A 13918-nucleotide genomic window follows, 5' to 3' on the forward strand; every position below is an offset into this window, starting at 1 on the left:
CTTAAGAAAGTTTCAAAAAATTTCTTAATCCTTTAAAGAAAAAGAATTCACTGAGAAAAATGAGAAGGCAAACAAAGACAAAGGGCAGGTTTTTGGTAGGGTTTGTGCTCTAAGAGTCGAAATTTGGAATGGCTATATTTTTTCGGCTGGTTTTATACTTTCTCCTTTTCATTGTACCAAATTTCGGGTTGAACCGAGTATAAGAACTCGGCCAAACTTTTGAGACCAATATTGCAAGCGAAATATTAAACTAGTAAAAATATTATCTAAGGAATATTTGAAGGTTTATTCATTTCTAAATTTGGAAAAAAAATATAAAGTTGCACTATAATATTGTTTGATCGAACTCGAATGGTCAATCAGATTGGTTAAATTGAAAATTAATTAGATATCATCCAATAAAAATTTGAATCAATTGACTCAGGACCAATATATTACCGATTGAGCCGATTAAAAAATCAATTGAAGGAAACAATTTAACCATATTTTTAATTTAATTTTATCTTTCTTAATTTTTAATCAAACTGATTGAACCAATCAAACCGATAACCTAACTAAACACGGTACGGTTTAATATCACAATTTAAGAGTAACTGAATGATCAACGTTACTGTAATTATAGTGATTGCATCTAAGCTTGTTGAAGCACAAAAATATAATATTCTTTAATATAATGGAGACATTTTTATTGATAATATATTGACATGAAAATCAAATAATCTAAAATTTCCATGAAAATTTAATCCAATGTCCATAATTTTGGAGTCATCACATCACCATCCCTGTTTTGCATTCAAATATACATATACAACTGTAATTCAATTCATGGCAAAAGAATTAATGTTAATTGAATGCAGCAGATATCAGTCATGGATATGAGAGCCATCCCATCCATGTATACTCTCTACTCATCAAATATTCAAGTAAAACAAATCCAGACATGAATTACTTACACATAATTGCAGGGACAACCATCCATCCAATCCAATCCTAGTATAACCAAAGAAAAAGTCAACAATCTTCTCATGGTGTTTTACTTCCTAATTCGAATAAATGGCTACAATGGCCGGCATAGGCCTTCCGTCTAATATTATGGAATCAGAATGTGATTAGATCATCTTTAGATGCTTGCTGCTTCTTTAAATCTGCCCCTTTCAGATGAACCCCACCTTTCTTACCAAAAATCATTTCATCCAGATCATCCATCTGTCATCATTGCTTCCGCCATGTGTTCCATGTCGAGTACTTGTTTCCTAATAAAGGCATCTCGTTTGTATGACGGGCGAATCACCAGGTTCAACAGCCACAGGAATCATTGCGGGTTTGGCTCGTACGAACTACTGATGGCTTCTTCAACTCTTCATACTTTGAGAGAGCTTTCTGGATCTCATCATTCACATTCAAAGCTTCAAAAAGCAGGCCTCGTTATCTCCAGAGCTCAATGATCTTAGAACAGTGGACTGGGACTGACACATGTTGGACAAGCGTGGTTGTCAGGTCATCCTGACATCAAACACACAAAAATTACTGGGACCTTAAAGAATGACATCATTATCATCTGAGTCTTAACTGGAATCGAACTACATGTATGTGAAACTGTCATCTATATGTCACATTGTCAATGATCATCAAAATAAGCCCAACTTACCATCAACAGTCACCAAATAAACCAAGTAAATTTAAACCTAATCTGCTGAGTCATCTTATCACAAAGCATTAATTTTAATTTACCAGCTGCAGAGCAAGCAAACAAGTCGAAGACATCCCCTCAAACTTTAAGTGAAAACTTGGTACTGTTGCACACGTCAGCATTCTCATCAGTATTAATTATTGAGGAGGAGATTTAACATGCATAGCTACAAGCCTTCAAGTGCGACTGTCTGATACAGATCATAAACAGATAACTGAAAGATCTAAGAGATCTAAAAGGGAAGTAATTTCCTCCTTGAAAACAGGGAAAAAGGAAAAAATATTGACTGACAAATAAAATAGCTTTTGCACAATAAAGGCTCACTGCACCGAACAGACTGAATATCATTAAACAAAGGAATGACTCATACGCCAAAACTCAATTTTTAAGCTTGTTACTTGGCAGCAGAAACAAAGCATAATTTATTGTACATGAAATTAGCAACTAAAAAGTATAATAAAGAAGACGATAATACCTCAAGAGCATTTGTTGGGGTGATGAGGATAACACAGTTGAAAGAAGCTCAATGCAGTTCTTGCCACATCAAATGCTTCCTTTGTTTGTTCAGCAGAAAAGCTTGGAACAGTAGTATCATGCTGAAGCTGCACACACGCTGTAGCTGCTGTGCAAGACTGGCATCCACTTCTGCCGCTGAAACGGAACGAGCAGGGGTAAAAATAGGTGCCAAACTCTCATTATCACGACCAGGGAAAGCGAATACCCCTTGATTTTAAACTCTACAGAGGAAAAAAAAAGGATCATTGGAGAAAATCTTAAAATTCATCAATCGACAAGCCACAGAAAAGCTATCTTTCACAGCTACATTGCACTGCATATTTAGAGTGCATGCTAAATCCTAATGTAACACAAAGCACAAATTGCTCAAGAGACATTGATGCAGACAAATGTTACTAGCCAAGAATTTAATTGTTTGACAAAGCTTATTCAAGGATCATACGAATTGATCTCATATTTCAAGCAACTAAACAAAAAAAACAATTTTTTTTCCCCTTTTACGGGAAAATTCCAATTCCATACGTTACTAGCAATGAATTTAATTGTTTGACAATGCTTATTCAAGGATCATTGAATTGATCTTATATTTCAAGCGACTAAACAAAATAAACAATAATATAGTTTTTCCTTTAACGAAAAAACTCCAATTCCATGATTGAATGAAGTTTTGTAAGTTAATTCCTAAATTAACTACGATTCCAAGGCTGTAATAGCAATCAAAGGAATAGATTTGACATGACTTTCACTCAGATACACACCTCAGGAAACCTAGTGAACAAAATTATATGATCATATTTCTCAACTCACTTCCACAGCTGCAAAGAACTAGATAAATAGTTTATGCTGTACCTTGTAAGTTTCTTCAAAAACAGGTAAATAGCGGAGCTCACTGGTTGACTCCCCCCAAGCTTCAATAAGAATTAAAGCTTTATTCCGATTATTGACAACAGTTTGAGGATCATCAATTAACTTACCATCTCACCAAGAACCCCTTCAGCTGCCACCTCCGAGAATGCCTTCTCACAATTCTGACAAAAGTTTCAAGCAAGACCATGGATAAGTATTGAACCGAGGGCTCTTCAACATTATCCTCCGCTTTATGCCACGGATCAATTCAACACTGTTCACTTTTTCATGATTGACCATGTCACAAATATCAAGATTCAAGGCCCAGTCAGGCTCGTCAAGGGCCTCAGATGTAGCATCCTCAAGAAGCTTATCAGTTGGGTTCGGGCCTTGGAAGAGTTCCTTCACCATAAAGCTCATGAGCTCATGCCAGCGCTCATCTTTCTGCCAACTCAGCTCCTTCACCTTGATGCGTTCACCAAAGGCACTAACTTTATCATCAATTCTTTTTCCATTTTCACCAAACCTTCAAAACACAAAAAATTTACATCTTGAATAAATGTCTGCAAAAGTTAATGCCTAAATGCAACCACCATAGATGCAGAATTTCCGCATAAGATTTCTTCCATGTAATCTTCCCAAAAAAAAAAAGGATTCCCAAATGCCTCAAAACGAAATATATGTTGCAAGATAATCAAACAGAGAAAAATATATGATTTGCCCCATCATCCTTAATTAGAAAACTAAATATCTGGCTTTTTGCTGCTTTCACTTTCTTCCCTAGGATTTATCCACAGAACTTCATGTAGATCTAATGAATGATCTGGACATTTTCTAATAGCATCAAAATTATCAAAACCCTAGTACCCAAATCTTCAAAAAAAACCCACATTATAAAAAGATATATTGACTTCAAAACTCAAAACATTGATCAACTAGCTGATTAAAGAAACAAAAGAAAAAAATTACCTAATTTAAAACAAATAATTAAAGTAAAGATCATTTATTCTTCCATTATAGCAGCAGTTGAAATACAACTATAGATGCATAAGTGCCCAAAATCTAAACTTAGATAAGCTTAAGATGAAAATAACTTATAGAAAATTGTAACACAAATTATTTCTTAAACCAAAAAAAAACTGAAGTTCAGAATGGTAGCTGCAGGGTCAGCTAAACCTAGATCCTAAATACATCAATTAAAAATCAGAAAAAATCATAAGAAAATAAATTCAAAAAAAAAGAAAGAAAATCCGTTTGCCCTTTGCTTACAGTTATTATAGAGGCGAAGTAGATGAGAGAGCAAAACCCAGAGAGATTTGATGAAATAAAAGAGAAAGTTGAAAAAAACAGAGAAGCAATTACTTAACTTTGAAATTGAATTTGAGAAAAAAAAAGGAAGGAGAAGACGGCAAGCGTAAGGAATGAGTTTAAATCCTTGGACTTGGGAGTTTCAATTCTGTGCTATGCCTTGCCGTTGCCACTCTGGACCTCAGAAATATAATTAAAGAGCTTTTTTTTAACGAAAATTTAAAAACTTATTTGACATTTAAAGTATATCAGTTTCTTTTTCCTTTTTTTTTTTGGCATTTAAAGTGTAATTCCATCCGATTAACCGGGGTTTTTACTAAAAAATATTTAAAAAATTCAAAATATACACCAAAAAAAGTAATTATCAAAATAGTTAGTCAGGATGGTCATATCACTCTGACAGGCGGTACCACCCTAACATGACAGCCGAACAGTAAAAAAAATTGAAAAAGAAAAAAAACACTGAAACAAAAATAAAAAATAAAAAGGGTCATGTTGGTGTCAGAGGCATCACCAGTTGTGTAGGTCCCACAGGCAGCACCTAAGCACTATAAAACTAAGCAGACCCAGCAACTCCAGGAGCAAGAATCAGCAGCAAGAAGAAGAAAATAAAGGGAAAGAAAGAAGAAGAGAAGGAAGAAAAGAAGGAGAAGGAGAAAAGAAGGTATAATTTTTTTAATAATGAATTTTATATTGTTAATGTGTTTTTGCTGTTATTATTATTGTTGATTTTTATTATTTTTGTTGTTAGTTATTAATATTGTTAGTAAAAAATTATTGTTATTATTGTTATTATTATTGTTAGTAAAAACCATAATTATTGTTAGTTATATTATTGTAAAAAAAATCTAAAAAAGCCTATTTATGTTATGTAAAGAATGTATTATTTTCTTATATGTGTTTTAGGTAGATTTTTTACCCATATTATTTAAAAATAAAATAAAATAGCGAAATAAGTTGTTTGAAAGATTAAGTACCATTTTTGGCACTTTTGGCACTTAATCTTTCAAACAACCTATTTTGGTATTTTATTTTATTTTTTATATTATTAGGGTAAAAAACTCATTTTAGGTTGATTAGATAATATTTATGAAATTTATTTGGCATGTTATAGATATTGTTAGAAATGGCAACATATTTGGTATTACCTGATGAAATAACAACTTCAGCACAAAGAAGAAAGTTGATAAGATAATGAGAGAAGTGCAAGATTACAGAATGAACCAGAAGAAGACATTGTTCAACATGTTATGACAATAAATAAGAAGATGCAAGAAGTGTTGTGGAAAGGTCATGAAATGATTAGGAAGAATAAAGTTCAATACTTAACCCTTAGAGGGACATTAATAGAACGGGAACATCAAATCGTTTTAGACCAACTTTGGAAGACATTAGTACCACGAACCTATTGGAATCTAGTTATATGCTTCGTAAAGTTTATAATCTGTTATGGAGCAAGGAAAATAGCGAGACAAAGTATAGATTCACGAAAGTTGACTGGGAAGCAAAATGTGATTGACATACCATGGATGGATAAATTAGATGTTAGGAAATTACCAAAAGAATTTCTAATTTCAATACCCCTTATAAAATGAAGGAAGAATCCAGGAATTCCAATTGGATGTAGAGATGAATATGAAGAAATAAGAATATCTAAATTGGATTGTACAGTATTTCCAGAGGAAGATACAGGGTCGAAGATGGAAGAAAACATAGAATGAATTAAATGGTTAAATGTAAGATAAATGTTGTTTATGTATAAAATGAGAACTGAAAAACTATGAGCTTATGAATGAAAAAATTGCATATGAGTAATTAAATTTTTTATTTAAGTAGTTTATTTGGTGTTCGAAATTATTTTGAGAAAGTTTGTTTATTTTTTAACAGATTGAGCATTGAAGATGGATAATCAGTTTTTCGTATGCGTTTATTTCGATGGAATTATCTTGACAACAACCGTTGGATGCATATTTGAATGTCGGCAACAAATAGCAATGAGATTTAATAGAAATGTCTCGTTGGATGATATGAAGGGAAGAATTAACGTAAAAATTATTAGACGTTGTGGGAGGAGGATCTCAAAACTTTTCTACAAGTTTCCAGTTTTGATAGATCCAATCAAATTCACTGAAATGGAACTTGTAGACGACGAAGACGTGGAGACAATTATCACTCTTTACCGTGGGAATGGGAGTGACAAAAATGCACCGATTCACTTATTTCCTAAGTTAGCCGGTATGGAGGAAAATGAAAATCTCACTGCATATAGTGAAGAACATAGAGCTCAAGAACCGTGCATGGTGGCTCCAATATCGTACTTTGATAGTGAATCGACTATAGGTGGGATCGATATCGATCTTAATGTTACACCCAATATGGATGTGGTTGTGATAATGGTTACGATAGTAGTGATCCTTGTTATCAAGAAGTCGATAGTGATAGTGATCCCGATGTGGACGATGTCCCTGATGATATTGATGATGAAGACGTGAATGATGATGGAAACATTAACGTGTCTTCGGTCAGAAACCAGATGCGACGTGTTGTGATTCAAAATAATCCTGGGCCACACATGTCGCTCATAGACCCCGACGCGGCGCATGTAGCCGAGTTTCCAGAGTACCCTAAAATACTTCCTGCTCACCGACTAGCCGTAAATTCTGATCCTGAGGAGTTATTCGTCGGCCAGAGATTCGAAAGTAAAAAGAGTGCGTATTTGCTATTAAGCGGTATAGCATGAATATATCAGTAGATTATAAAGTTGCAGTGTCTAAATCGACATTATATATTAGGAGTGTTGGGAGTCAGCGGAAGGTTGCAATTGGCGGGTACGAGCTGCATTTATTCAAAATTCGCAAATGTGGGAGATACGCAAATTTGTTGGGCCTCACACATGTACATCAACACGTATGACAGAAGATCATCAAAAACTTGATTCTAAAACTATCTGTAGGTGTATCATGCCAATGGTGAAGGACATGCCGACCATTAAAGTTTTGGTATTGATTGCCGAAATACAAGCACGATTTCAGTATATAGTGTCATATCGAAAGGCATGGATAGCAAAACAGATGGCAATGGAGCAATTGTATGGGGATTTCGATGCGTCGTATAACGAGCTACAGAAATGGATAGCCGCTATGCGGGAGTACGTACCAGGGACCGTCATTGAGTTACAGACACGACCTTATTACGGCCAGGATGACCAACTACAGTCAGAAAAATGAATTTTCCATCGGATGTTCTGGACATTCGATCCATGTATGCGCGCATTTTCCCACTGCAAGCCATTTGTACAAGTGGATGAGACCTGGCTATATGGAAAATATACACAGATCTTACTTATTGCGGTTGCTCAAAACGGCAACAGGAACGTGCTCCCGATAGCATTTGCCATTGTAGATAAAGAGAACATGGAATCGTGGGAATTCTTCCTTACCAACCTGCGGAGGTATGTTATTAGCAACGATAATATTTGCATTATCTCTGATAGAGGGAAATGATTAATTGCCGCCATTAGACGTTCCGGTGTACCATGGAGATCCGTTTATTGCATCCGTCACATCGCAGCTAACTTCATTAAAGATTATAAAAATGCAGGCTGGAAAAGACAATTTATGAAAATAGATAAACGATTGCCTTATCCTTTCAATATAGGCAATACTGTAACTTATCTTTTATTAATACATATACAGCGTACGAGCTAGAGCCACACATTTTTCGCCAAAGAGTGACTCGAATTGAGAGTGACATGGAGGGTCAAACGAATACATCTTTCCGACAGTGGTTGGGTACTATGGAGCCGTGGCAATGGGCTCAAAATTTTGACGAGGGCTTTCGTTATGGTCAAATGACCACAAACTTAGTGGAGGGGGTCAACGCTGTATTGTTGAAAACACGACATCTTCCGATTTCAACAGTCTTTTCAGCTACATTCTACAGGTTAGCTACCTTGATGCCAAGAATGGGTCAGCAACAAGTTAACCAGATTGAGGCGGGACACATGTTTGTTGAAGATATTAGGGATGCAATGGTTGCAAACCATCGGATGGCGAGGTCGATGAATGTAGAAATAATTTCACGACGCCTTGAAACGTTTCGAGTTACGGAGACCATTGGTCGTTGACCCGGTCTACCACCTAGGTCTTATAGAGTTGATCTCTAGAATAGACAATACAATTGTAGGAGATTCCAAACACTTCATTATCCGTGTGCGCATGTCGTTGGAGCGTGTGCTAAAGTGAACCTTAATGTTGAACAATTTGTCGAAGATGTGTACACACTCAATCGCACGTTACGTGTATGGGAAAACGAGTTCCCTGTCCTGCCCGACTTGTCTACATGGAAAGTGCCTCCGATAACTTTCGAACTTGTCCCAGACAGAGGGCTACGCAGGAATCCAAGAGGTCGTCCGCAATCAACTAGAATCCGTAATGAAATGGACATTAGGGAGAAATCCGACGGTACGCGTTGTGGATTATGCAGGTTAGCTGGTCATAATCGGAGAAATGCCCGCAGCGAAACTATCATATCGAACAATCGTCACGATCAGGTAGGAATTGAACTTATGTTGTAATGTATTTATTTTATATGAAAAAAATTATATTGCAAATATTCCTCTATTTGTTAAAAATCCATCAAGCTGTTTTCTAGAGTTGCAGTTACGAATTTATTTATATCTGGAGCTACAGAACTCCAAATTAAGATCTGTTAATTTTTCTAGAAACTAAACTCACATATCTTTTTACCATAAAATTTTTAGAATTTTTTATTTAGCCAATTAGTACAGTTTATTCTTTAAAGTTACCCTTGCTTTGTTGTTCCACAGCTCCGACCCTTATTCACTAAAAATAAATTATATTATAGTACGGGATTTGGATAATGTTCTCGTCTATTTCTCTTGAAAATATACTCATTAATGATTCTAAGCATATAAATTTTAACTTATAAATATTTTTTTAAAATTTTTAATAATTTTTTGAAATCAGAACAGGGGATTCTAGAATCATTGTGGCTCTATCTCACAATAATTCAAATATCTTATAATATGAAATTCTTTTACTTACACCGTTTCTTATATGTGAAACTAGACTCAATAAGCTTTAATTCCATATTTCATCCAGCCTTTAATTCAATTTCTACAATTTTTATTGAATTTTCAAAATTGAACTACTACTATTGTCCAAACTATTTTTGTACAATATAATGATATTTATCATAATATCATTTTCAACTAATCATGAACTCACCATTTCATGGATCCCATAGTCAATTACACAATAAAACTTAATATAATCATCATTCAATTCTCATGAAGCACACATAACCAAACATTTTTACCAATTACCTACACTCAATCAACGAATTAAAATATACAAATAAGGTAATGGTTGAGTTTACATTTACTCAACTTGCATATATAACTACATATGTATCATCTATTTCATACATCCATGAAATCTCTATATATACCGGTAATAGTATGTTCCAATTTAATTAATGTTCAAATTAGATTAATGTTGTAATGTATTTAAAGTTTGTTCCAATTTATATTACAAGACTAAGTTTGATACAAGTTTTAGTGTTTTAATGTTCAAAATGTCCAAATTAATCTAATTTACGTTATGGTCAAATTTTGTTCCACGTTTAAAAGTTTCAATTAATCTAATTAAATATATACAAAAAAATACAAACTTTTTAATATCAAAACCGAAGAAACCCCTAAAATTGATGGTTCGATGGTGTGGTCCTAGGGGTATATTTCTACGGAGGTCGACGTTCCCGTTGTGGGTGATCGCGACGACCAACATCCTCTTAAGTCGCAGGTGAAGTGTCTGATACATAGAAGAAAAATCATATGGCTCGAATGGCATCGATGAACTTGAGCCGGGAGGAGTGCCATGCTGCGGTGGATACAACCCAGTAGGAGTGGAGTACTGCAGTGGATACGGGCCAGGGGTAGTGCTATAATGCGGTGGATATGGGCCGGGAGAGGTGCTATGCTGCGGTGGGTAGACCCAAACATATCAAATCCGTAATGGTATCCGCCCCCCGATGAGTCCGGGAAATTGTCATTGCCCGCCAAATTCGGATGATAAGAAGTATCAACCGAATGTGAATGCGATGACGAGCCCGGGAAATAGTTATTGCCTGCCAAATCCGGATGATAAGAAGTATCAGTCGAATGTGAATGCGATCGCTCGGACTCGGCCTCCGGCTGTACCTCGGGCTCCGGCTCTGGGTCATGCTCGGCATCTGGCTATGGGTCGGGCTCTATATCGGCCACTGGCTCGTATGCCCCACATCGCTACATGTTCGGGGGACTATAGTAGACTACCCACCAAGTAAATATGGCTTCCCCATACTAAAGTACCATTGTATGTACTCTAACGATGGGCGCAAATCGAAAGACATATCCATCTGAGGTCTTCGAGCCATCCAACTCTCCCACACTGCAATATATCTCCGGTGCGTAACCCCCCAATGCTGTCTATGTCTCCCTCTCTTGTTCTTACCGTGAACCTCCTTCCCCACCTGCATTGGCGGATCCGGGATGTACTGGATGCAACCAAACTGTCGTAGTACCCAATCCCCGTGGTACCACTCGACTACATTGAAACTGATAATTGGTGCGTTAGTGCACCACAAATGAGAATCAACGTAGGCAGACGAGGGTATAATAGCCGCAATTTCTGGTCTACGGTATGGCATCCATATAAACTGCACGATTAATACCATGATTAAAATTTAACACGGTTGGAGTAAGATATACAAAGCAATTACATGTCACGAATATTTGAATAGCTTACCCCTTCCCCGGCATGTTGTTCAATCATCAGACGATATATCGGGACAGTGTACGACCTCCCGATACCCAGATAAATACTCTATCTATGAAAACAATTTTCAAGTAAATATAGTTTCATTATAATAGTATCATTATAAAGAAATTACCAATTACTAACAAGTTAAATTTTATCACCTGTTAACTAGCAGATATACGTATGGTTGGTGACTAACCGATGCCAAGAATGGCATCCGATAAAGAGCCCATGATTGCAACAATATAAGGCATCCGCCCATGTCTACAGACAAAGCTCACGATACAACATTGCCAGAACTGTGGAACCCCAACTATAGAAGCGAACACTACGCAGATCAGCTAACAGAGGTAAATACTAGATATGGACCTTGTTGTTGTTCGAATTGGGCATCAATACACCCCTATGATATGCATAATGTACGCTCGAGCTGCAGACACCAACTCTTCTTCGGTGGCATTATCTGATAAATGCTGGAAATTGGCTTTTAGCCATGTAAATTTCAACTCCGAAAAAGTAGACTCAGCATCGCCGGGCGAGGCTCCTAGTAGGCTATAACAAAGTGCAGCCGGCTCAGCTATCGCACTTACGCCCGTGACGGCATCCCCGTCGATTGGGAGCCCAAACTGTAATGCAACATCCTCCAAAGTGACTGTGCACTCCCCACACGGCAAATGAAAATTGTGGGTCTCCGGTCGCCAACGCTCGACCAATGTGGATATTAAATCGTACCGTAAATCAAACGTTCGGGTCAATACTGCTGACCCGAATCCAGCTAGCTCTAAGTAGGGCATCAGTCGTGCATCCGGGAAATATCCTACACCATTCACCCGGCCCCTTAATATGCGGTACGAGTCCTGACAGTGTTAAATTACAAAAAATAGTTATAATAACATAATTTATTTTCTTAAATTACGTAGATCTTTTTTTAATGGAACCATTGCGTAACAAATAACAATATATTACCGTATTATTAACTGTATCACATATGTGAGAAAGTTCCTTATTGATCAATGAAGTCATTGCGATGCCTACAATTTCAAAATAAATTTCGGTTATTAATTTTAATGTTTGATAGATTTTAAATATTTATTAGAATAACTTATAAAAAAATAGCAAACAATTTTTTCGACAACATTTTTTTTTGCTATACTACATTAAAAAATTAAATATATCCAATTTAAATACAAATATTATTATTATTTTAAAATGATAATAAGTAAAATATTTTCGTATATTATTTTTTATATTATTTTAGCAAAAATGTTTCAAATGTATTATGTAAGTGTTTTTTTATATTTATTTAATAAATAACACTGATTTTGGCACTTTTTTCATATTTTTTTATTTTCATATCTTATTTTTTAAAATATATTACTTTCGTATTATTTTATTTTAAAACCTTTATTTTAGTACATAATGTTTCAAATGTATTATTTAAATGTTTTTTATATTTTTTAAATAAATAACCCTGATTTTAGCACTTTATTCGTATTTTTTCGTAATTTTTTTAAAATATATTATTATCGTATTTTATTTCTTTATATTATTTTAGTACATAATGTTTCAAATGTATTATTTAAGTTTTTTTATATTTTTTTAATAAATAACCCTAATTTTAGCACTTTATTCGTATTTTTTCGTATATTATTTTTTAAAATATATTATTTTCGTATTTTTTTATATTATTTTAGCAAAAAATGTTTCAAATGTATTAGGTATATTATGTAAGTGTTTTTTTACACTAATTTAATAAATAACCCTGATTTTGACACTTTCTTCGTATTTTTTTTGTATCTTATTTTTTAAAATACATTATTTTCGTATTTTATTTCTTCATATTATTTTAGTACATAATGTTTCAAATGTATTATTTAAGTATTTTTTATATTTTTCAATAAATAACCCTGAGTTTAGCATTTTATTCGTATTTTATTCGTATATTATTTTTTAAAATATATTATTTTCTTATTTTATTTTTTATATTATTTTAGCAAAAAAATTCAAATGTATTACTTAAGTGTTTCTTTATATTAATTTACTAAATAACCCTGATTTTGATACTTTCTTCGTAATTTTTTTATTTTCATATATTATTTTTAAAATATATTATTTTCGTATTTTATTTCTTTATATTATTTTAGTACATAATGTTTCAAATGTATTATTTAAGTGTTTTTTTATATTTTTTTAATAAATAACCCTGATTTTAGCACTTTATTCATATTTTTTCGTATATTATTTTTTAAAATATATTATTTTGGTATTTTATTTTAGCATAAAATCTTTCAAATGTATTATTTAAGTTTTTTTATATTAATTTAATAAATAACTTGACTTTGGCACTTTATTCGTATTTTTTTATTTTCGGATTTTTTTAAAATATACTATTTTCATATTTTATTTTTTTATATTATTTTAACAAAAAACTCGTCACCACCACTTTCCCCCAAAAAGTTTTTTTTCGTATTTTATTTCTTCTCGTATTTTATTTTTTCATTAATATATTTTTAATATTTTATTTTTATACTATTTTTTGTAAAAAGTTTAAAACCCCCATCACATAAAAAATAAAAAATATAAATAATTCTATAATAAGTCAAATAAATTTAAAAATCTTTTTAAACAACCTAAAACACACACTTAACAAATAAATTACATAAAATAATAACAAAAAATATTCTTTACACATAAATGCTTAATACTTCAATGAAAATATAAAATAAATACGAACATA

General features: G+C 33.7%; 1 pseudogene; it reads right to left on the reverse strand.

Annotated features, from left to right (window-relative positions):
* Positions 1-1098: 1098 nt before the first annotated feature.
* Positions 1099-3681, reverse strand: LOC121212337 (TOM1-like protein 1; annotated as a pseudogene).
* Positions 3682-13918: the final 10237 nt, after the last annotated feature.

Source organism: Gossypium hirsutum, chromosome A13 (assembly GCF_007990345.1).
Source record: "Gossypium hirsutum isolate 1008001.06 chromosome A13, Gossypium_hirsutum_v2.1, whole genome shotgun sequence".
Lineage (NCBI taxonomy): Eukaryota > Viridiplantae > Streptophyta > Magnoliopsida > Malvales > Malvaceae > Gossypium > Gossypium hirsutum.